Consider the following 25,111-nt stretch of genomic DNA (forward strand, 5'->3'; position numbering starts at 1 on the left):
AATGGGAAAGAGGGAGTGGAGCGGCTGTCCTTTGATGGGCTGTAGTAGCAGGATGGCTCAGGTAGATAGGCTTGTCATATTGTCAAGTGGAATTACGGTATGAAAGTACACAGCCACATACAGTTGTTAGTTGGATTGTGAATATGACAATATTAGACAATACTTAATATGCCTTGCTACACCATCTCCTTGGTATGCCTATTAAGCCATCATAAAACATCTCCATGTCAGCAACACAATTATCATTTATTATTAAAACTATTATTAATTGGAAATAAGTGAATGGAAACAAGAGCTCCTATTTAAACATTATCTCTTATTGGTAGATAAAAACTCAGTCCTTCAGTAATTCAAACAAAAACACGTGCACACGCGCACACACGCACACACACACACACACACACACACACACACACACACACACACACACACATACACACACACACACACACAGAGGTGTAAATTAATTAATACAATACATAGATATGAGTGATAAAAAAAACCCTCACAAAGACCATATTTTTGGATCAGGAGTGTTAATGTGAATAATTAGGCTTTCTAAGGCGATCTGTGCAACAAACATCATAAATCAGCATGTTGTCCTCTTTGTGAGTCTGACAACAAATGCATCTGGAATACAGAGAACACAATGTAGCACTGAATATAAATACATCCCTGGCAACCACTGACACACAATATACTGCAAGATGTCAGAACATGTTAATTAGCTAAATTCAGAGCTGGGTGTAATTACACTCACCTTTGTAGAATTATGAAATACAAAATATGTCTGAAATGAAACACTAAAAATAATAGCAGGCATTAGCTGTCACAATTATATACACAGGGATATACACTTAAGTGTTGTGGAAGCTTAATCTTTAGAATTTTTTTTCTGTGACCGAATTTATAGCCGGACCACAGTGTCATGGTCTCTCTTCAACAGTAAACTCCATTGTCTTATGACATATGCAAGACTCCGTCCACACTGCATTTCAGGCGAAGCTCTAGAATGACAATACCTGACATAAAACAATGCAGTTGTTGCTCTACCTGACGTAAGACAATGCAGTAAACTCTGTCCTTGGCTCACAATTCACACTTCTTTCTCTAAGGTTAAATAAATCTATAATAAATAAATAAGTACAGGAGATTCAATAAGTCTTAACATGCATTTGTTGTTTAGATGAATTCCAATTAGTTACAATTAGCCCTGTGGCAGTGCTTGGCTATTTCAGCCTGGGTTGCTTTTCTGAGGTTGCTTTGTCTGCCTCGGGAGACCCTGCGGTTCTTTCCTCAAGTCAACTGGTGAGCCCTGAGAAGCATATTCCCATTTTCTGCTTCACTGAACTGGTGGTCCCCAATAATCCAAACACCATCATTTAGTCAGGCAGTCAGTTGTGTTTTTATTTTTACTTCATTTATTTTCTCTCTTCTTCTCCCCACACAGTGCTAGCTGCTAGCATAGGTGAGGTTTGACTCCCTGAGCCTAGCTGAGCTGGGATGGGCTGGGGTGGGGTGGGGTGGGGTGGGGTGGGCTGGGATGGGCTGGGGTGGGGTGGGGTGGGGTGTGGTGGGCTGGGATGGGGTGGGGTGGGGTGGGGTGAATTATTGTGTGTAGTTTGTGCACCTCCTTTTTTTAAGCTTTTTTTTTTTTGCGAAAACGGGGAGCAGGTTCTGTTATTTTAGGTTTAAGACCGTCTGACCGGTTTCAGAAGCACACTCACTTCTCTGATGTGTTCCCTTTCTTTCTCCCCCTTTCTGTTGTTCCTCTCTTCTCCTGCTCGGTGATTGAAGTAGGTGGGCGTAGCTTTGGGTGCTTTGGCGTTCCTCTACTAAAAGCCCTGCAGACTGCCGCTGAGTCCTGAATGCTGAGCGCTGAGGCTTTTCTTTCATTTCTCTGACGATCTGTCCCTGCACCACCAGCAGGACAGGACGCTGCTGTGCTTTTATATTCCGGGAGAAACGCGAGAGTGGGAAAAACAAGGCCGGCACTGGAACTCTGGCTGTGAAGCTGGAACGGGTGCTGAGTCTTAGAGAAGCACTCTCACTTCTGAAACACCACCCAAATTAAAGAGCAGGAAACTAGAGCACTACATCTCAGGACCTGAGATGGAACAGAGAGTGATCACAAAAGTAAAACTAAAAAAGGTACTTTTCACAGTTTTTCACTCTCTGGGAATAAGAAAAGAGTGCGATTGTAAAAAAAAACATCAGAAGCTTATCGTACCTGCTTATCGTTTGATTTATATCATAATGACACTATGCCAGGGTTAATATGCTAGCTTTAAAAGTAACTGTTTGATTATAAAACCTCTTGACAAGCTCTTTTTTTATCTTCATTCATCAATGATAGTAATGGCTTCCTCAAAGGAAAGACAACACTTTAAAAGGACGCTAGTTGTATGTTGTGAATCTGTATACAACTTTGCTGTTTACTGAGAACAAAGGCAGCAGGGGCTTATGATGATAGACACAAATCCTGAGTCCCAGTAACTAACCCGCTCCTATTTGCTCTGTGAACTCTGACAGGAACTTTGATCTTTCACATTCATCCACTTTGCTTTTTCCACTACCCTGGATAAGTCAAGACTGATAACACACATAACCAAGCAGCAGGGAGTTTAATGCATGCACGCATGCACACACACACACACACACACACACACACACACACACAAACACACACACAAACACTCAAGCTGTGCAATTGAAAATTCTGAATTAGAGACAGCTAAAGGATGGAGGCGGCATACACTAATTTTAGTAAAACCTTTAGCACTAAGTTACACCTTCCCTCAGTTTACCACAAAACCCCATTAAAGTTTGAATATCGAGCACCACCAGCTCAGATGTTTTCCAGGGAGATGTGTGTGTAGGAGGTACAGTACTGTAGTCCTGGAGCAGTGTGTACCAGCATGTTTTTTTGTTTAGGTTGGCAACATCAATCCCCATCCTCTTCACCAAACACACACTCTCATGCACACACACACACACACACACACACACACACACACACACACACACACACACACACACACACACACACACACACACACCCAGCCACCCACCCACAGACACTCACACACACATATACGCAGACACACACACAGAAACCCAGTGTGTGTGTGTGTGTGTGTGTGTGTGTGTGTGTGTGTGTGTGTGTGTGTGTGTGTGAGTGAGGGAGGAGGGAGTAATATTGGTGGAACACTCACCCCTTCCCCCCCACTCACACCCCTCCAAGCCTTTAATATCATGTCATGTCTGTTGTCAAGATAGTAAGCTACAACCATGCATAGGGGACAAGCTGACAGACACACAGGCACCACCCTATTGTTGCTCCTGAGAGCCAGTGCTTCAAAAGCAGCCAGGTTGCCCTCTCTCATCTCCTCACACACAGAGTCAGTGACAGGATCTAAATGTGAAAATGTCAGACATAAGTGAGAGGAGATAATGTCTCTCGCTAGGCTGAAAGGGAGAGAGTGCACAAACCCAGAAAAAATGCTTGGCTAACCACTCAAAGAGCTGGAATTAACGTCAAGGTGAATCTCCATCATGGCTGTTTATTTGGTCACCAGACGATTTAACCCCCCTCTCTCCCCCACCCCCTCCTTCGTCTGTCCTTTAGAAATGAATATTTCTGGTCACATGCAACGCTGAAGTTCAATGGGTCACAAACTCTCCCATTTGAGAGATAACATTGCCATTTGAAAGCTGACTCCTCTCCAGTTCTGGAGGGAACCATAATTGAACTTTGACCCCCGGGTCGATATGACGGACCTGCTTGTATAAGTGCTCGAAATGTAGAAGGTCAGCCATTTTCTGTAATATCTGTACCCTTACCCTTAAGTACTGTATGCACTTACTTGTGCACTTCCCCACTTGGATTTAAATGGCAATGGATTGGTATAAGAGCCCATGCAAACATACTATACAAACTGTAAATCCAAGTCAGGAAGTGCATACTTCAGAGGTGGAGGGGTGGAGGAATGAGCAATTCAACCAGCCTCAGATGTAGCTAGACATTGGTTTTGAAGCCACATACTGAATCATTTCCGGGTACTCCTCCAATAACTCAAAAGAAAGTTTCTTTTTATGCATTTTTCAAAGGGAATCAAAAGTAGGAGTGAATGATGAAACCGAGAAAGATGCACTGAAGTAATACCTTTTTACTCATGGCTACAGTCGCAACATCAAAACCCTTCCAATTTGTAAGATCTACAGATTTTTTATCTCCTAAAGGCGATTGATGCCAGCAGGAAGGAAAGAGGGATTCACTTTCAATTAATCTGTTGAGATCCGTAATTAAAAATGCAGAAAAGTAATAGCCCAGAAGCTGCAGGACTGATGGCCTTGCAGTTCAATTAATTAAATAGAACACATATTTCACAAAGCAAAGCATTAAAAGTGAATGGACGCTGGGGGGCACGGTGGATGGGTGACGTTGAAAGCTTGGCAAAAGTTAAAGTAAGGCCCTGTTCAGAAACATCCCCTTGCAGCTTCACATTAGGCATTTGTTTATATCTGAGAAGATTGGATGAGCAAGGTGGTAATAGCTCAACCCTGTCGTATGATTGGCTAGGCGGGATTTTCGCTATCTTGCCGATACCGTTCCTGTCGAATCTTTTGAGATCTACACGAGTGTCTTGGGAGTAGGGGGGTAAGGGTTGTCTCTGAACAGGACATGAGCAGGATGCTATACTTCGGCCAAATGTTGCTCATTAGCTGACGGTTGGAAGCAGTGGGTATAGTGTAGAGTTTGTTTTGCAATGATTTAACTTCCTCTGTAATTCTCTCAAGTGTGAAAAACTGAACAGTGTTCAGGGTAATGGGATTTCTCTCTCTCTTTTTAGACTTTTTTCGGAGATGAAGCTTGTGTTAACAAATATAGCCTGTTCTCTACACTAAAAACAATAACACAAGAATTCCTCTAAGCACAAGTACTTTTTTTTTTTTCTCTTCGAATTATCACACACCATTGTGAGGTGGCGTAGTCATATACTTTCAATTAAAGCAGTCTCTTCATCCCTGAGCTCTTTAAGGAGCAGTAATTTAATCAAGGGCAAGGATGTGCCGTTTTAGTTCGGAACCTGAGCGTTGCAGAGGACAATGAGTCTCTCAGAGTGTGAAATTCGTTTCAGTACAATTCTTTTTAGGAGACACACGCACTCTTAGACAAAATATGCAAATCCCCAAATTAGAGGTATTTTTTTCTCATTAACACAAAAGCTGTTTAGTGTCCTCAGAAGAAACAGAACTATGTAGTGAGGGAATTGTTCTTACCACACACATTGTGATGAAAGAATATTGCTTGAGGGTTTGAAGTATCAAACAGTTGGATAAAACTTCACTGCCATCGTTCAGATTAAACAAGTCAATGTATTGGACCCAGTTTGACTAGGATTTACCAACTGTAGGTATGGATGCTAAATTTCCAAAGTAACAAATAATAAAAATAGCCAATTTATGGAGTGCCACAGTGTCCTTTATCTGTTATTTTGAAGGATATATCTATGCTTTTGTGCCTGTCAGTGAAGACTTCCCCAGCCTCTCTCTATTAGAGAAAATACTTTGTTCCGTGGACAAGCTGTAGCACCCATGCTATTAAACTATCCTCAAGACCAGATTTATCCTACAATCAATACAAATGTCAAATGAGGATCTGGCAGAACACACATTATTATCCTCACTCTCACCGAGCACTACTCAGTTCTTTGATATGGACCTCTGAATCAATACCACTGCCATGTCTGGCCTAGGCTAGTGCCAAAGCCAAAGGGGGTCTTGGCTGGGGAGGACAAGAGCCAGTTCCAGAAAGCCGGATCACCAAATTAGCCTGCTTTAACTTGGAAAAACAATCAGATCTCTTGGTTTATATCTCTTGGTTTGTTAAGATAGATCAACAGTTGGGAGTGTTCTGGTGGTCGGTCACACTAACTAACCAACTTTGTTTCTGAACTCAAATAAGTTCTGTCAGGATGTCAAGGAGAGTTAGCTGGCTAACGCACTGATCCTGCTTTCTGGAATGGCCCCCAGATTTCGCAGTGTCTGAACAGCCTTTGTGACATCCAAAAAAGTGAGTATTTCAAGCTCTGTCTGAGGACTTGAGTCAGTCAGCTAGATGCAGGAGCTATGGAGTTGTGTGGCAGAAGTTTGTTTGAGTAGTTTTAACTTTCCTGATTACATTACCCGTTAGCCCCATGTGTTCTCATTCTATCAAGAATCCTTTTTATAGCTGTCAAGTAGGATTTCATAGTATCAAATTGCAATGTTGCGCGCTACCTTAATAACAACCAGGCATGATCCAAGTATACTATTGATACTGATCATTCGGTAGCTATTGCAATCAGTGATATTACAAAAACAAGAGCACAAACTGGGTGAAATCCCAGAAACCACCATATAACATGTAGTTTCGGGGTCAAGCGGCGCTCGCTTTAATCACATAGTGGACAGCATACATTATTTGGGAAGCATACCGTCTGCTGTCCATCACGTACCCCCGTGGCGCCTTAATCATAATACGGTTTATAAAGGTCCAAGCCCTGAAGACCCCTCATCAATGGAGTCAAATATTATTCAAGACCAGGCACTACATTGTACAATTCCATCTATGGTTCCATTCCCATCGATGATTGCAAAGACTGTTATGAGATCTGTGTTTTGCACCAGTAGAGCAGATAAAGTGCATGAGCAGATAAAGTGCATGAGCAGCTTAGTGACGGCTGCAGGCATTGTGCAAGGAGAGCAGGGTGAATAGGAATAGGCTCATCAGCAGTGATCACAAACACAATACACTATTATAGTGTATCTTTATGAGCAATATGTGAGTATCTCTTGAGTTGGTATTATGATCATGATCATCATGGCTCTATAGTGATTGCAGGTTGTCTGTCTATGTATACGTGGACTAACATAGATGAGACCAATCTCATGGTCCATCAGCTGATATTACACCACAAATTAACACCTCAGAGTTTCATTGTGGACCTTTTCTGAGCGTTTTGTTTTTCTGGGAAAGCTGGGTGGTAGAGGGGCGTACTGTAGGCAACCTGCATTAGATAACAGTTTCAACCTTTTTTTACACCTTATACAGTACCTTTTGAGTAACACTTTTCACCTGTATTAGCATGTTGTGATATGTTAATTTAGTTATTGCTTAGTAATTGAGTCAAGCATTTTGTTATGACATAAAGCCGATTCCACTTAATTACTCCAGACCAAACAGAAGTTATTAAAGCATCGCTCCTATATGTGGGTATAAGATGTACACTTTAACTCCACCATGCAGATCTGAGATGACTAAGTACAAAAGCTCTGCCTAGTTTCCACCATTTTGTTTTCACTCATCTACATAGTACTTTCACTGATCTACATCGTACTTTCACTGATCTACATAGTATTGTTTTCACTTTTCACTTATCTCCATTGTAATGCATGGAATGGAATAAGGAATGGTATCAAGCACATGTGTGTGTTTGATAGCATTACTCATTCCATGCCATACATAACAATGAGACTGTCCTCCGATTTCTACCTCCACCAGCCTCCCCTGATGTAGGTAGTGAGGGAGTGAGGGAGTGAGGGAGTGAGGGCAGAGGGGAGGGAGCCTCACTGTATACGCATATCAAACCTGAGGCCTTCTGTGCAAGCTCACATGTGAAACTGAGTAAACAACTCATCACACCCACAGATGGTTTTAGATCCAAGGCAAATGTCAAAAGGCCTCTCATGACTGCAGAAGCACCTGTGACTAGACCAAAGCTGAGAGGAGAGGCAATGATGGTTAGAGGCAATTAGCTGTGCAGGATATATATATATCCTGCATAGCTAATTGTCTCTAACCATCATTGCCTCTCCTCTCAGCTTTGGTCTAGTATATATATACAGTATATATATATAATTGTGTGTGTACGGTATGTGTACACATTATTGTCTCAAGGTAGGATTTTATTGACAAGAGTAAGGTAGGCGAACCTAAACATTGAGTATAATGTAGGACCAAAATGTTTGTGGGTGTACTGGTTGAGGACACATCATCAAGTGATAATACTGCTAAGACCCTTAAAGGCCCTTTCAACTGAAAATCATAATTTCAAGTATTTTTGTTTGAATTGTGGCTTCACCAGATCAAATAAGCATCATCCAAATTTGAAAAAAATAAATTCAGTCATTTTCCAGTTCAGTCATTTTAGATTTTTATGTAAAAATCTAGCCCTGCTACTCTCCCTCAAATGCTCAGTTTTTGGGTGAGAGGTTATGTGTCCGTCACCACTGTGTGCTCATGTTATAGTCCAATAGAATGCTCTATTTAAGAGTATGCAGTGGTGCCGAATAGAATGCTATTGCAGTTGTCGAGTCTGGAGATGATGAATGCATGAAAGTTGCAAACAATTATAATTGTCAAGTGTGTGCGTCACGCTTAGTCAATCTTGTAGTCTGCTGGCTAAAGAAATTGTGATAAGCTTATTTTTGAGCATTTGAACAATTAAAGTATCTAACCTAACATAAACCCAGAAATGATTTGATATGGAAATCACAGTCGCTTTAATGGCCCTTTAATATTGTAAAAACATTTGGACCGTTTGAGAGCTGGAGTACAGTTTTGAAAAAGATAAGGCCTTGGGACTGTGGAGTCCGAATTTTCTTTCTTTGAAAACAAGAAAATGACAGTCTGACAGTCATAACTTCATCATAACAATCATAACATTCGGTTGAGAGACAAAGTGCTCAAAACCGAATGTCTCGGAAATTATATTTCAGTGAGTGGCACACTTTTGGAGCATCACGAAGCTATGAAATATGAAATTATCTTCACAGGCAAGTATTTTGCTAAAAGGTCATCTCTCACTCCTCCAGACTAAATTCGTTTTTCACCCATTTTCTCCTCTTCTCTTCAGAGCTTTCACCCGAAAGATGATTTAAATGACAAAGCTCAACTTTTCTATTGCTTAATGGTCAATCTAGAGCGCTTTAGGGTGGTTAAAGGCATCAGAGACAGAACCCAAGCCCCTGTCCAATCTTCACTTGATCATATCGACTGTTATTTCAGACCAGTTAGCGGTCAGCCGTGACTGTCTGTCTCAAGGCAGCCTGAGCAAGACTGTTCTACATTTTTACATTTTACATTTCATTTACATTAGCTTTATCCAGTTCGACTTACAACAAGTACATTTGTCGAAGTAAGTGAATCATCTATATATCAGTCATCATAAGAAAAACAATTCTATGCTAGGACCAGGGGCCATTGGCAGTCACAATGCTAGAAGAAGGAAGAATCCTTTTTTTAAATGTATTTATTTTTAATTTTTTTTATTTACAGTAGAGAAACTGTACAGGAGTGGGGATGAAGAGGACTTTAGGAGGGACAGTCAAGATGTAGCCTGAAGAAATGGGTCTTCAGTCTACAGCGGAAGATATATAGTGACTCTGCAGTCCTGACAGCAGTGGGAAGCTCGTTCCACCAGCGGGGTGCCAGGACAGTGAAAAGCCGTGACCAAATAGCACGGCTGCTGCATCCACGTAGGGGCGGCGGTGCCAGGTGGCCAGCCGAGGTGGAAGAGCGGAGTGATCGGGCAGGGGTTTGGGGGCTGACCATTGCTTGCAAGTAGGGAGGGGCTGTTCCCTTTGCTGCCCGATAGGCGAGCACCAGTTCTGTTCTCACATAAATGGATATGATGTGTGAAAATATGGTGAGAACTCACAAGTTATCCTTCCCAGATTGTCGCTCTGAGTAATTTACTTAAGGTGGAAAAGATAGGACAAGATGGAATAAAGGGATGAAACATGTAAGCAATTTTTTTTATATATATATTTGACCAGGTAAGATGACTGAGAACATATTCTCATTTGTAGCAATGACCAAGAGTTGCAGGGGAGAGGAGAGGGGATGAATAAGCCAATTGAAAGCAGAGGTTGATTATGTGGCCATTATAGTAGTATGTATGAGGACCAGATTGGGAATTTAGCCAGGCGTTGAAGCGCCTACTCTTGCGATAAGTGCCATGGGATCTTTAAGGACTCTGAAGTCAGGACCTCGGTTTAACGTCTTTTCCGAAGCACGGGTCTGGCGAATGTCATTTCACCAATACATCGACAAAATAAACGTGGTGGTTTGCAACACACCTGTAAATAACTGGATAACTGGTCTTGTGACTGCCTTTTATTCATTTCATTTACACAATACTGTATCTACTGTATACAAGGAGACACACTCAGACACTGTAGTGGGTCTATCGAGTAAAACTGTAGTCAACAGATGGTAAAATACCAATTACTGTATGAGTCTGTACATCGAAGAGCTCCAACATCTTCATATTTCCATTCAGGACATTAGAAGAAGAGAACACTATTGAAAAAACAAAAAAACAGACAGTTATTGCACAATAAAACAGAAACAAAGGAGAAGTTCTGAGACAGTCCAAAAAAAATTACAGACAGTTTTCTCTTTTAAATGTTAATAATTTACATATCAAAAAACACACAAGTGTTGCATCATCAACTGTACCTTTGTACCTTCGAATAATTAACCAACATTGACTGAGGAATGAATGACAATTAACTTCGTTTAAACTGTGAAGACAGCCAGATCCCAGAGTCTAACAAAAGCTTTGAAGGAAGAGATGCTGCTTTGTGTTGGATTTCATAAGTCCTTTTTTCTGTCTTTCTTCAAAAAAGCGACTTTCCGATGGTGTCCTGTGGGGAAAGCATATTGCGTTTTGACATTTTTCTAGTTATGATTATTTCAGAGATTAATCAGCCATATTACATGCAGGCCATACGATGTGCAGTACACAGTGTACTGTCCCTTGTTTCCCACTCACTTCATCATCTCAGTCTTCTAAGCTGTGAATCAGTGGTGATAAGACATTTGATCTCCTTTCACTGGGAGCCACTTCACACCAGAGATCATTGTCATACTGTACATAGTCTGCTCAACATGAGATCATATTCACCGTGAATCAGATTACTTTTTTTTTGGTGGGAACAATTCCTTCCTACGTTTTTCTTTCAAAAGTAATCTGATTCATTGTGAATTTGTTCTCATGGTGGATGTGTTTGTGTGGACAAAGGGATAGTAAGATTGAGAGGTATCTTGTATACAGTAAGTCACTAACCTTTTATTCCATGTGTTCCTGATGTTGATTTTCCATAGAGTTCATTGGAGATATGATTGTATTGGATGAGTTAGGGAACTTTATGGGGTGTTGACTTCGTTCAGTTCCACAATGCTGAATTCATTAGGTCTTCCGATGCCATATTGAGAAACTGTAATTTGGTGGTGGGGAAATATTAAACATAGGCATATTGTTCAAAGACTTTCTTTAAATTAATTTCTCTGTTGCCAACATATAGGCTTCACATTGGATTTTATCCTGTGGCAGAAAACCAGTATGGCTGTGGTTCAACAAAGAATGCAATGTCCACAGAAAATAAATCTGCTCTACAGCTTGACGTTTGTCCTTAAACATTTGTACTCTAAATCCCCCTTCCCGACTTAATGTTGCATATTACAAATGGGAATGAAAAAGACACAAAGCTATCCAACACAAGCGTGAGACATTGACCAATTTTATTGACGAAGATGATAAATCTAAATCTAATGCTCAAGCAATTATGCAGCTTACTTGTCACAGTAATTTGCAACTTATGAGCCCAGTTAGTGTGGGGGTACATGACATTTCCCATTGGGTGAGGTTTTGAATAAGCGCTATACCAGCTGTGAGTTAGTTTCCGAAGTAAAGCTACACTTTTGGTCTGTACACACGTGAAATTGGAATGAGGTGAGATGAGAACAGTAGAGAAGCATCATGATCTCTCTCTCTCTCTCTCTCTCTCACACACACACACACACACACACACACACACACACACACACACACACACACACACACACACACACACACACACTCACCTTAGACTGGATCTATCCGTTTTTCATCTCTATCTCCAGTGGTAACTGTGAATAGAATTCAATCCTCTATACTTTCAAGTCTGTTCTCACATCTGTATGACAGATCGAAAGAGATATTACCCTCTGCAGATTACACAGTGTTCATGTTCTCTGGTCTATCAACTTTTGCAGCAAAACGAATTCTGTGCTCCTGGGGAATTTATTGCAAAACTCTTTGGTGGGGTTACTGTTTTGGTGGGGTAACTACTGTATGCGTCTGCATATCTTACAAAATGGCAGAATTAAGTGTGAAACCTGACACAATTTCCTGCTCTAATCACCGCTTTAAGATGTAATATATTAAAAGCAGGGAGAACCATAAACATAATTTGATTTTTCTCCTATTTTTTGTTCCAAATATAGTTGAGCAGTGCATTAATGGCTGAGACTTTGGGTCCAACACAAGCTATTGCACTCCAGCAATCATGAATAGCCTAGCAGCTTGCGGTCTTGATTTAAGCCCAAATTGATCATTTTACACACAAAATATGTCCTATATAAGCTCACCTGAGGGGAGCGGCGTTGTCCCAGAGAGTCCATCCCACTTTCGCTCAAATGCAGAGAGAGAGAGAGAGAGAGAGAGAGAGAGAGTGAGACAGAGAGAGAGAGCGAGAGCGAGAGAGAGAGAGAGAGAGAGAGAGAGAAAAACATGACTGCTTTCAAAGGAGAGAGGAAAAAAAGAAAAAAAGAAGAGAGGCAAGACTGTTAATAATTAATTCTGCGGAGTTTGGTCCTGGGAGGCCGAGAAAAATATATTGATGTTTGAAAAATGCTAATTAAAGAAAAGGAGCATGCTTTGGTTTGGAAGCCATCCGTCTGCCCAGGCAGTTTGAAATCACAGTGCTGCCTGGGCTAATGGTGCTAGTGATGCCGTTGGGGAAAGTCGGCACGAAACACCAACGCCGGCACTAATGAGCCCTGCGGACCTCTCCAGCACGCAGGAAGAGCAAGAGAGGGAGAGAGGGAGAGAGGGATAGAGGGAGGAGAAGGAAAGGCCTCACTGTGCGTGTGTGTGGTGGGTGTCTTGTCTTGCACGTTTTTAATTTCACTGCAAAATGGAGAGAAAAAGCCCTTCATTAGAGAGACTGAATGCACATGCACCCACAGTTCCACTCGAGCCTCAGCCAATAGTGTCACACTCATAATTGGATCAACACACAATGGACAATATGCTCAACACACACTCATGATTAGACTGTGACACACCACTCCAGAAAGACAGCACGTCTTCCACAACGTGTGGAAACACACACACTCACACACACACACACACACACACACACACACACACACACACACACACACACACACACACATACACACACAGTTTGAATCAAATTGCAACGTTATGTGTGGACTCCATCATTCTCTCCACACTTGTCCATAGTTATTACCCACAGTTATTACCCCTGAGACTGGAGAAAATGCTAATAAATGCCATAGTCATTAAGTATTAATTTAGCTTTTTTCAGATTCCTTGACATTTGCTTAGAGCAAAGATGAGGTGCAGAGAATAGAAATAAACCAGATCTTTAGGGGAATCTAATGTTTCATGTAAGGTTCCATGGACGAGCCATATACAGGTGCTTCTTACTGAAATGTTCTTAGAATTTATTATGTTTTGTTTCTATGCAATACTCTGAGGATTTTCTTCAAAGGCTTTACGTGCATAGGCTTATTTGTTTGATGTTTGGTTCCAAGAGTGGATTTTAGTGATGAAAAAGTGGTTTCTCAGTAGTTGCAGTTTTGTTCACAACAATAATATGCCGTGCATAGCTATGGAGTGTTTACAATTTTTCTCAAGATATTTTCATGTGATATGTATTGCATGCATTTTCATTAAGTACCACACTCGCTGCCTTTGCCTTGATAAGACAGTGTAGCTGTTATCATGTCTTCTATTCCCAGTCCATTAGTGATAGTGATCTGTGGACAGTGGAAGAGATAAGGCTTCTGCAGTGGCAGATCATCAGATAGCAGATGTAATCTCTCTCTCTGTCTCTCTTTCTCCCTCTCCCTCTCTCTCTCTCTCTCCCTCTCCCTCTCTCTCTGTCTCTCTTTCTCCCTCTCCCTCTCTCTCTCTCTCCCTCTCCCTCTGCCTCTCTCTCTCTCTATCTCTCTTTCTCTCTCTCTCTCCCTCTCCCTCTCTCTCTCTCTGGTGAAGCTTAATGACTGTGATGATACTATATCATATATGCTCAGGGCCTTGGCAAGCTCTTCAAAAAAAAGAAAAAAACATGGTGATGCATAAAGTTGATAAAGTTGAAAGTGAGTATTGTGCTAGATAAGTCATGAAGACCAGATAACTCTAGAAGCTGCTGGGTGGAAAGAGATTGATTCTGTGATTTCTCAGATTTCTTCAAATAAAATCAGATCTGAGGACGCTCGACTCAGACTGCCTGGGCGAATTGCCATAGCTGTCATTAAAAAAAAACAAAAAGAAAACGCACACGTGTGAATCACATGTCACTACCAGCACCCTCGATTAACTCAAGTTAAGAGGCATCCTATAGAGAAACCAGGAGCACGTCAGCTCATCATCTTCTATTTTACGACCAGGGAGGTGAACGGTTAATGTTAATCCTTGAGGCGCTCGATTCACGATCGACTCTTGTGTCATTAACATGCAAAACGGACCTGCAACTCCCTCACCCTCACTCCACCAGTTAAACAGCAGCATCTAACCCTGGTTTTGTCTGAGAGGAGTGTCCTGTTCTGATAAGAGCCCCCTTGATAAGACCACTATCATTAATCACTGGTGCTAGGGGAGGACGCGGTGGAGACATACAGCACCAGTCAACCCTCCCACTGGAGCCCTTTAACGGTTTATGGTTAATTAATGGCCCGGCTCTCTATCCTGCATAAATATGCATCAAATGCTGTGAGAAAAGTAAATAATGGTGGTGGCCAAAGAGCCAGACTGTGATTGTACGGTACTCCCTTTTTTGAGAAAGGGCGGGACAGGAAATGGGTGATGATAGGTACTACTGGGAATGCTGATGTGGTCTACTCTATGACATCATCATTTCCTGTTGCTTAGAGAAAGGCAGTTGTGTGCTTCGAGAGACATCAGACATAGTCTTTTACTTCGTAAAACAGCTGACATCTTCGTAAAACAGCTGAAAACCATTGGTGAGTGAGTTTTGTTGGGTCCTATAGATGATTGACGACACATGCGCCCAGAGAACCCAGAGAATGTCCTGGTAGCTGCATCCAATATCCTCTCTTTGCGTTAAAAACTCAGTTTAAAGATTCCTATTATAGCCATGAACATTCCTTATTAAACATTACAGCTACAGCTACTCAGGAGACAAGTATAGAATGTAATTAAGCCAGCAGCAGAAATGCGAAATACAGTAAGCCAATATATGACTGATGCTTCCCAAATGTTTTCCCCCAATAAGTTGGCTGGGAGAGTCAAAACAGGGGTGTGACTGTTAATTAGAGGAGGCACGGTGATGAAACTTCTGGTTCCTGTTGGCAGAGCATGCTGAGGGAAACAGTGAGGAGCGCTCAGTTTGAAACCTCAACCGCTGCCGCGCATTCGCCACAGGAGGCCTCGCATGGGGAGGCACCACCGGAGTGTGAGTAATTACATGTGTGAGTGCTCACTCCCCACCCGTCACCAAACACCCCCCCCCCCCACCCTCACCCCCTGCCTGCTTGAACTCCCTCTTAATGATCCCCACAAACAGAGTCAAGGCACACACACACATGCACACAGATCCCACAAACCAAATTCATATGTTGAAGTGTAGGAATCAGCCTCCCACCATGCTATGACTGGGAATCAATTCGAATGCTGTGGCTCTCCATGTTGCTTGGTTCAATCCCTTAGAAAAGGTGGAATGAGTCTTTTTCGGGGTCATAATGCTTCTGATTATTACAATGTTCAAGGCCGAGTTATTATGTATGGAGTTTGTGCCAGCACGTACCCCACATGTAAATCTAGAGCGCTGAAAAAATCCTTGTTTGAAACGTTCCCCATCCGGTTATCGACTTCTGAGGCACCTCAGGATAGGATACAGTGTAATAAAGTCTTCCACATATTGGACGATCAGATTTTCCTGAAACAAATACACGAACAGGAACCCCAGACTATTCATTTACATCATCCAGCACACGAACAAAAGGTCCCAACTCAATTACGGTTAAACAATTGAGGCAAAGCTGCTCCGATCCATACTGCGATTTCTGGTGGTTTTACAGTTGATACTCTATGATGAGCACTTTTATTCAGATTACAGGCGAGGAGGAGGAGAAGAAGAGGGGGAAAAAAATCCTCCCTTTTTTCCACTCCTTCTGCCGAGCCAGGGAAAATCACATCGATCCTCATGCATTGTCTCGTTAATTTTGCTCGAGGTGTGGATTCCTCCTGATCGATTCCCTGCGACTGCATCTTTATTCTTTTTGTGTAACCTATTACTGTCTGTGAAATACGAAGCTGCACCACAATTAGAGCCTTAAAGCGCTGGGGACCAATCAATACCTACAGATGTATGATCTGCTCAGTGGGAAGGAATAAGTAGTCAAAGTCACAGTGCATGTTCTCTAGGGCTAGAGGCTAATCTGGTTGAGTGGCTGCCTCAGTCAACGGCTAGCCTTGTTGTCTTCTCCCTGCAGAGGTTAATACGATGAGAGCCCCTACAGCGTGTCACAATAGGACCAGCAACAGGCGACCTGGGGTTGGTCGGTATGTCAGTGATAATTGCCTCCCTTGTCTTTGTAGGATCACCTGCTTGCGGCTTACATCGGTGTTGTTGTGTTGGTTCAGTTTTGTTGGAGTGATACCTGATGTTTGAAACAATTTTTAGTTGCAATGAATACCATACTGTAGAGTGGCAGTGGTTAAAGGAAAAATCGATACACTTATACCATTGCCAATCGAAACATTGATGGGGAGCTATTTCTGTTAAACACTATCACTGCTTAATCTCTGCAGATTTTTCACGGCCATTATGTGCTGTAGTACATTGAGAATGTCATATAGATAACTAAATTATCATGTATTTCAGAAGCTGATTCTCAGAAAACTGGATTATCATACATATCAGATGCAAGTTGATTCTCAGAAGATGAGGTGATGATGTTGGTTATTAAAGCAATTATCCATGACAGGGTGTGCTTGATTCCAATTATTGGCCCATTGTGATTCGGTCCTTCACCCTGACTGACGACATCATGGAGTGACATGTCTCTCAGTGACAATGCCTCTCAACATTCCTACAAAGGAATGTATTGTAACATTGCAGGAATTGGAATGCCAAGATGACCAATTGTGTGGCTGAATCTGTCCATTTAACATGCTTGAAATAGAATGATGAATGTACAGTATAACTACATGAAGAGCAACTTAATGATGCTGATGTCATTGATAAACATTTGTGAACGGTTTCATTTGGTTGAGCCTTACCCACACACTCTGTGATTTTGTCTATTATGCAGATTGTAAGGTTGCTGGTGGTGGCTGAGATTTATCTCTTGATATTTTGCATTGTTGCTAGTTTGTATTTCTCTCCATGTTTTTTTCTTATCATTGACTACAGTTGGTTGTCATATTCTCCTGTCCTTCTCTGCTTGTCCTTTCGATGGTTTACAAGCAAATGGAATGACTATAAATCACTTGTAAGTCTCCCAGCAGAACTAAGATTATGTTTAGCATAATGCCAAAGCAATAAATCACAAGTGCTGCTGACTGGACACGACAACAAAAGTTGTTTCTGGGGTTGTAATATAATTTTCATCCAGATTAGTTGACATTGACAGATTGGATAATTTTTGGAAAAGTGCAATGTGATGTTTTTTTCTGACAAGATGACAATTTTCCATCTTGTATAGCATGCGATGCTTGTCCAGTTAATAGTTGGGGAAATGAAAATGGATTAAAATGGGACGTTTACACTTTTTTTTATGCTCTATACATTTCCAAGTTTTCATAGAAGTTTGGATAAACACATGCTTGCAGCCATTGTCTGGACATATGACGATATGTGTGTGCATTTCGGTAACCTTTTAGTTTACAGGTTCCTAATTACCAGGTATTTACCAGGAAAGTAGAGGATAACAATAATAATGAATGGGTAACTATCTAACAATAGTTGGATCGGCCAGAGGAGGATGAGTCCCCCTGGAGTCTGGTTCATTCATGGTTTCTTCCTCCCAGGGGTTTTTTCCTTGCCACTGTGCCCTATATTATTTCTCCCCTCTGGGGAGTTTTTCCCTTGGCTTACTCCTGGGAGTCTATGATTTGGTGTTAGATCATATTGTTTGTATTGTATTTATTGTTTATATTGTTTAGTATTATTTTATTCTGAAGCACGTTGTGACATTTGTCTATGTAAAAAGCCTTGCAGGTAGGTGTATGTAAACACTGATGTTACCTACAGTATATTTCTCACTCTGTCATTGTTATGTTGCAGTGCCCAACAGTAGCTTCCCACTAGCTAAATGCCAGCTTCACAACTGAAATAGTACTTATGGTATATCAATATAACATTTACCAAATGGAAGTACTGTATAACAATAGCCTTCACTCACTCTCTTCAAAGTGCAGATGACTCCTTCAAAAAAAGTGCGGTGGTCGCCGATGGTCATTTGTCTATGGATTTCACTGTCACGTTTGAAAAGTTGCGCCTCTCAGGTATTCACTGCAGCATGAAAAGCAATAAACAGGAGAGCTATCTCACTGTTAAGTCCACTTACCTCCAGAAGCCTGGGTGTTCTATATGTAAATGAGAGTGGATTGGTAACGAGCACACAGCCATTCTGCAGTACTGCTGCTTTTCTTTAGATGAAAACAAAATACTCAATGAAGCTCCCACCCCCTTGCATGCCTGTATGATGCCTCGAGGTGACTGAGGTCTTTCACACCAATCAGACTGCGTGTTGTTGTTTTTGTATTTCTTTTTCTTTCTTTTTTTTTGTCCTGCATTTTAACTTGAGGGAATTGAGTCGGATGGTTAGTGCCAAGATCGTAACGTCCTGAAAATCATTAGGTGGTTTTGTGAGAGTTTGAGCTCTTATTTATAGCAGCTCTGCGTTCTGCCTGACAGAGAGAGGTATAGTACATGTCATCTATCCACCTTTTATGTGTATTAGTGGCCCCATATATGGTGTAAACTATCCAGAAACAAACCAAAATATAATGAACGAACAACATATTTACAACCTACTTCAGCTGACCTCAGCGAGAGGCGTGATCCAAGAGGGCCCTCTCATTCTCATGGTTCTGGATGGAAAGGGTTAGAAAAATAGCTCTTGAGAAAGCAAATTAAGAATACAAGGTAGGTATTTAATTAACCATGACAACATGGCTGGTACTAACAAGCATTTCTCCCCAGCTTAAGTCTGCCAGTCAGACTCTGTGGCTTCTCATAGTTGCTCAGGGCAACTAAACATCTTCGTCAGTCAGCCACAAAATTGAAAACGAGGTGGAGCGGTTGCCAGAGCTCAGTAAATGTACATAAAAATGAAGTCACTCTGCCAACAGGCCTCCTGGTGCACAGCATGGATTTAATAAAGAATATTCCATGAAAACTATTATTTTTAATAGAATCCATGGTTTCCTGAGTGACAAAATACAGCTGGCCTACATGTGTGTCTCTGTGTTTTAACTCTCTCTCTCTGTCTCTCTGTGTCTCTCTCTCTCTCTCTATCAGTACTTGTCTGGCCAACTGGCGTTCTAGATAAGTTTCCAAGTCCTAACTAAAGTGCAAAAGTATGGAGAATTCTGCTTACAATCTCTTGTCGATTGTAGACAACAGTATACTAAAAGACAGTTTGTTTTGTGGGATGGGGTTCTTGTCAACAACACTTTTTGCCCTGAGATGTTGGATTTTGTGGTAAAACCATTTCAGGATCAATGATTAAAAACCCATGCGCAGTTAATGTCCAAAAACTGAAGATGGAGGTGGAGAGATGTTTGCTAAGACATATTTGAATCTTGTTTATAAGTGTTTGCAGGGTGATGTAGTCTACATTCATTTCAGTTCCAAGGACAGAATCAGTAACTGACATTTCTTTGAGATTATATATGAGAGCCAAGTGCTTAACATAGGGAGACTCAGACAGCCTATCAAGGGTAGATACTGGTAAAAAAAACAATACCTTTGAAATACGTTCGAAAAACATTTTTCCATGAAAAGAATATTTTCTCTCCACACACCTTGAAAAACCTGACAAGACAGTCATGAGAAACTACTGGACTAAAGGTCTTAAAGCACTAAATGAAAGTCTAAGTCTTAACCTAACCTAAATAAAAGTTAAAGTGGTCTACCAACTGAAAGCATTTGGTTCTTCAAGGATGCCTTTGAATTCAGTGCAAATGAAACATTTTGCTGCAAGCCAACAGTGGTTTAAAGTGGTTTGAACACATTACATTAAATTGCCCCTATACCTGTGTAGTAACATTGTAATTACTGCACTGTAGTAACAGCATTGCATTAACATGTTGTTACACAGCCTAGTATTAGTTAATTGCATAGCATATGGAGTTGAGTGGTTTGTATTATTACACAAGTGGAACAAGGAACAGTCATTTTGCTATTTAAAGTGATGCGAAAAGTGTCTAGAGGAGAATGAAGTTGTAAGTGTGAGTGAGGTGATTTTTCAAATACATTCACTTTCCCATAGAGCTACTACCTGCGTTTAGTTCCATCATAAATGAAAGAGACTTTGAGAGCCAACACCAACAAACAAACAAACAAACAAATAATCTGACTCCAGTTAAGAAGAGAGGGCCGGTGGCAGCAGATGATGGATGGTTGGTGGTTAGCACCCATGACTTTTAGGTAAGTGACAATAACACACATAAAGGCCACCATTACCCATTTTAAGATGCAGTTAAAATCCTTATCGACCGCGCGCCTCCGTATGCCAATATGGCGAGGACGGATCACAGTCACTGGAGCAAAGACATAGAGTGATGTGGGTGTTTATTCAATATAGACAGGTCCAACACCCAGCAGCACTGACAAAGGTGAGAGTCTGGGTGTAGCTGTGTACGCTAACCAATTGCAAGAACAACACAGGAAAGCACTTGTACAGTAGCCACATACTGTAACACACATGCTGCAATTTTCTATGTTTTGAAAGTACAGTTTTGCAGGAAATAAAAGCCCAACACCATTTAGATGGAGACCCTTAATTCCTTACCATCACCGAAGAGAGCAACTGCAGGAAGCAATGATTGTATGATTGCATGAAATAACAGTCATAAATTGTATCTTCCCTCTCAGAGCTATACCTAGAGAGTACGCCAGCTGCATGTTCTCAGTACTACTGGGCCATTATATTTCAGATCATCCAGTCATCCATAGCTGAGGTGAATCCTGTGTCGACACTATCTATTTTCTCTTCTCTTTTCCCTCATTTATTCAGATGTTCCCCTGAAAAAGAAACCTTGGTCTCAGTGGGACACCGTGCATAAATAAAGGTTTAATAAAAAAGCAAATGTAAATAAGTAAATCAAAACAAATGTAGAGAAATGTAGATTTTTTCCTCCATCCTAGGGACCCAATAAATTAGTCATTACCATATAGTATAGTAGGTCTCCAACTCCCTCCCTGCTTGCCTGGCCCCTCTGCCCCCAGCTTCCTGGAAGTTTTCTGAACATGAGAGGATCTGGATCTGAAGGCCTCCACACACAACAGCGACCCGTCTGTGATGGATGTAGAACTATGAATAGAAAGCCATTTCCAGAGGAACACGCACAGATACACAAGACAGAAATCCATAAATGCAAATTATGTTTGGATGAATTTATATCAGGGTAAGAGGGGCAACTTCATAAGGCGGTACCTGCAGCTCATTCCTTAATGTATGGTTGAATGGGTATCACATTGATTTGAAGCAAATGGAAATGACTTTATGTTGTTTTGCTGGTTGTAGGGCTTTGTTGGTTGTCATGTTTCACTGGAGATGTGCATCATTGTAATTTGTTCCCTGTAACCAGAACCTGTTGAAGCTCGATGTCATAAAGGGATAAGGTGGAAATTGAAAGCACAGACATCAAGCTCTCCACTCCTTGTTCAAAAGAAGGTGAAAGGAATACTCTATATAGGGGCATCAGGTCTGTAGCAATAATAGTTTGAACTTAAAACTACAATTAGCTATTCCATTTACTGTTTATTGAAATACTGTGACAGTAAATTAGATTTTAAATTATTTTTTTTGTGGGGGGGGTTCAAGCAAGCATGTTGACCATTAACTCAAACTCTTACTCCTGTATCACTTCAGGTTTTCGGTCTCTGAGTCCTTCCTGTACAGTAAATAAATGACTCAAGGGTAATTTGGGGCAATGGGGATAACAGCAGTCTGAAAGCTCTGTGCCTCTCTCTCAGTAACACATTTGCCCTCTGTTTTGATGGCTTCTAAAATAGGACAAAATGGTTAAGTCTATCGCTGCTGCAGTAACTCTTTGAAGCTGTCGTATCTCATTTTGATTTATCAGGGATTTCACAAGGTTAAAAAGTTATGGTAGAGTTACCACTTGTCTTCCATATCAATTACTTGATACGCATCTCATGCAAGAGGCAGACGCTACAATGATATTCCCAGCAGTTGAGGGGATCAATCAATATTGATCGCCGATACCTTGATGTATAGCAACATTTCTGCCCAAGACCTTGTGCTGTTTGAGTGATGATGACACATAGAAGTGGGTGCTGTCTCCCACAATGCTGTCAACACCATCCCCCAGAAAAAAATAGGTGTTGGAATTAAGATGTCCTACCTTAAACAAAATCCAAACACACAAGCACACACACAAACATAGAGTACACATACGCGCACGCACATGCACTCACACACACTCACACAAATACACACAGGCTCTGTCCTGTGTCTCTTTTCTCTGCATTTAAAGAGATGAAAATGTAATCAATCTGCACACAAGTCTGTCAATTACACAGCTGCCAACACACCTCCGCAACTATAATACACCTCAGGTGAAATGCAATCTAATGAATAGTGTAAGCAACCAAAACCCAAGGAAATATTAATTCATAGCCTCGTAAATGAACCAACATGAATAAGAGTATGCATAAATACATGTTAGCGCATTAAAAGCCTTGTATGTTTCCCTTTCCCTGCGCATTTGTTGAGCAAGTATTATCACCCGGCCCGACTCTTAAACTGGTTGATTTCTATTTAAATCAGAATGGGAGGAAGGTGAGAAAAACACATTGCCTGAGAGGACTGGCTTGGCGAGGGAACAACACAGGAGGGATTGTCTACAAGGTGAGCACAGGTCTCTCTCCCTGGATGGTTTAGTCTATTTCAAGAGGCTATTTCAGGTCTCTCCTCCCCATGTTCACATGCATCCATCAACTGGGGGAGGTATTTTTATCTGCATCTCAACAGCATCCAGTTGGTTCAGAATCAGATGTTCTTCTGCTTGCCCGTTTATCTTGTTGTTCTTCTATAACCTCTGTCGATGATGACATGACGGGTGTTAAATGTTAATGCTGCTCCCACGAAAACAACACAACAGGTAAACTGGTGATGATGTGATGAACTTTGTATAGCGTTTTTTTTGGGACACATTTATATTATTTCCATGGCTAAATAAAAGTTGAATAAGTTAAAGGCGATGTGTGTATGACATTGACTAGAAACAAATGTAGACAAAACCCAAGAGTTCCCAAGTGAGATCCATACTGTATACAGTTTGTTATATTGAATAATTAATATAGCATTACACTGATCAGTAGCTTCATACTCATGGGCATCTCACCTAATTTAGACAGGAGGAAATTTACACTAAAATTCGAAGCCATATGATCTATGATATCTATTTTAGAATATACTCTTCCTACCGGCATAATACTGTCATTCCACTGCCATCTGTGTCACAATGACTCTCTTTTCCCCATGACGTTCAGACAAACTCCAACATTCTTGGCAGGCAAGTAGATTCAATAAACCCAATATTTGGCTTCAGTCTCTCCTTTTAACAGGCAAATGCACATTATGCATGTTTTAGCACACACACACACACACACACACACACACACACACACACACACACACACACACACACACACACAAACACACGAGCATGCGCACACACACATGCATGCACGCATGCACACATGCACGCATGCACACACACACACATACACATACACCCACACATACACACACACCTACACGTACACACTAAGTTAACCCCAAAACATGCCTGCTCCAGTTTTCACGCAAAAGCATTTATTCATTTATCAACATTTATTAAACATTGAACCTGATAACATGCTTATATCCATGCAAACCTATGACCATCTGTACGCACACTCTAACAGTTGACTGTTTCTCAATTTTAATTATTCATATTAGCCTATGGCATGCACTTAGAATGACGCATGGCTGAATTATTATGGTTATTATTATTATTATTATTTATATCTTGCTTTTATTAGGCCTAGACGTTGTGGCCTAATTTGTCATCATTAGTTGTAATCTCCATGTGGAGAAGACAGGTCTTCTGGAGGGGGAATCCGTATCCCCCCACATCTGCCACTACTCACAAACTAACAACCGCCTTAATCCGTTAGTTGAAGGAGGAAAGCTCTGCTGTGCATTTTCATTTTCCTGTGGCCTTCGCACTACGGCAGCTTCATAGGTGTGCGCTGTTTCAGTGCCTCTACCTTGCTATCGGACCACTTCTTCTTGAGCTCCAAGATTGTGTGGTTCTCTGAGCTTGCTGTGTTCAGAACAGCTGTCTGTGATTTGTTAACATGCAATATATTGTAAATATACGTAACGGTTATAGGTGAGTTGGATAACAAGCCTCTACGGTGTGACACGGTGGCATACTTCTGTCCAAATGCTTTAGTGTTTCTGCCATGCAGCATGACTCCTGCAACATAACTCTCTCTCTCTCTCTCTCTCTCTCTCTTCCTCTCTCAACACTCTCTCAACACTCTCTCTCTCTCTCTCTCTCTTGCACTGCCTCTGCCGACCGTTCAGCAGGGCTCAGCTGTTTGACACAACAGTACTGCCACATCTCTCCATCTCCACATCTCCCTGTAGACCTGTCTGATTGTCTGACCAGAGCCAGACAGGACAAGATGGAACAGAACAGGATGCATTGATCACCAGCTAAGGGGAGAACAGAGTGTCTCAACAAGCACATCGCCCAGGGGAGGGTGGGTGGGGGCA

This window comes from Argentina silus (genome assembly GCF_951799395.1).
Source record: "Argentina silus genome assembly, chromosome: 17".
Classification (NCBI taxonomy): domain Eukaryota; kingdom Metazoa; phylum Chordata; class Actinopteri; order Argentiniformes; family Argentinidae; genus Argentina; species Argentina silus.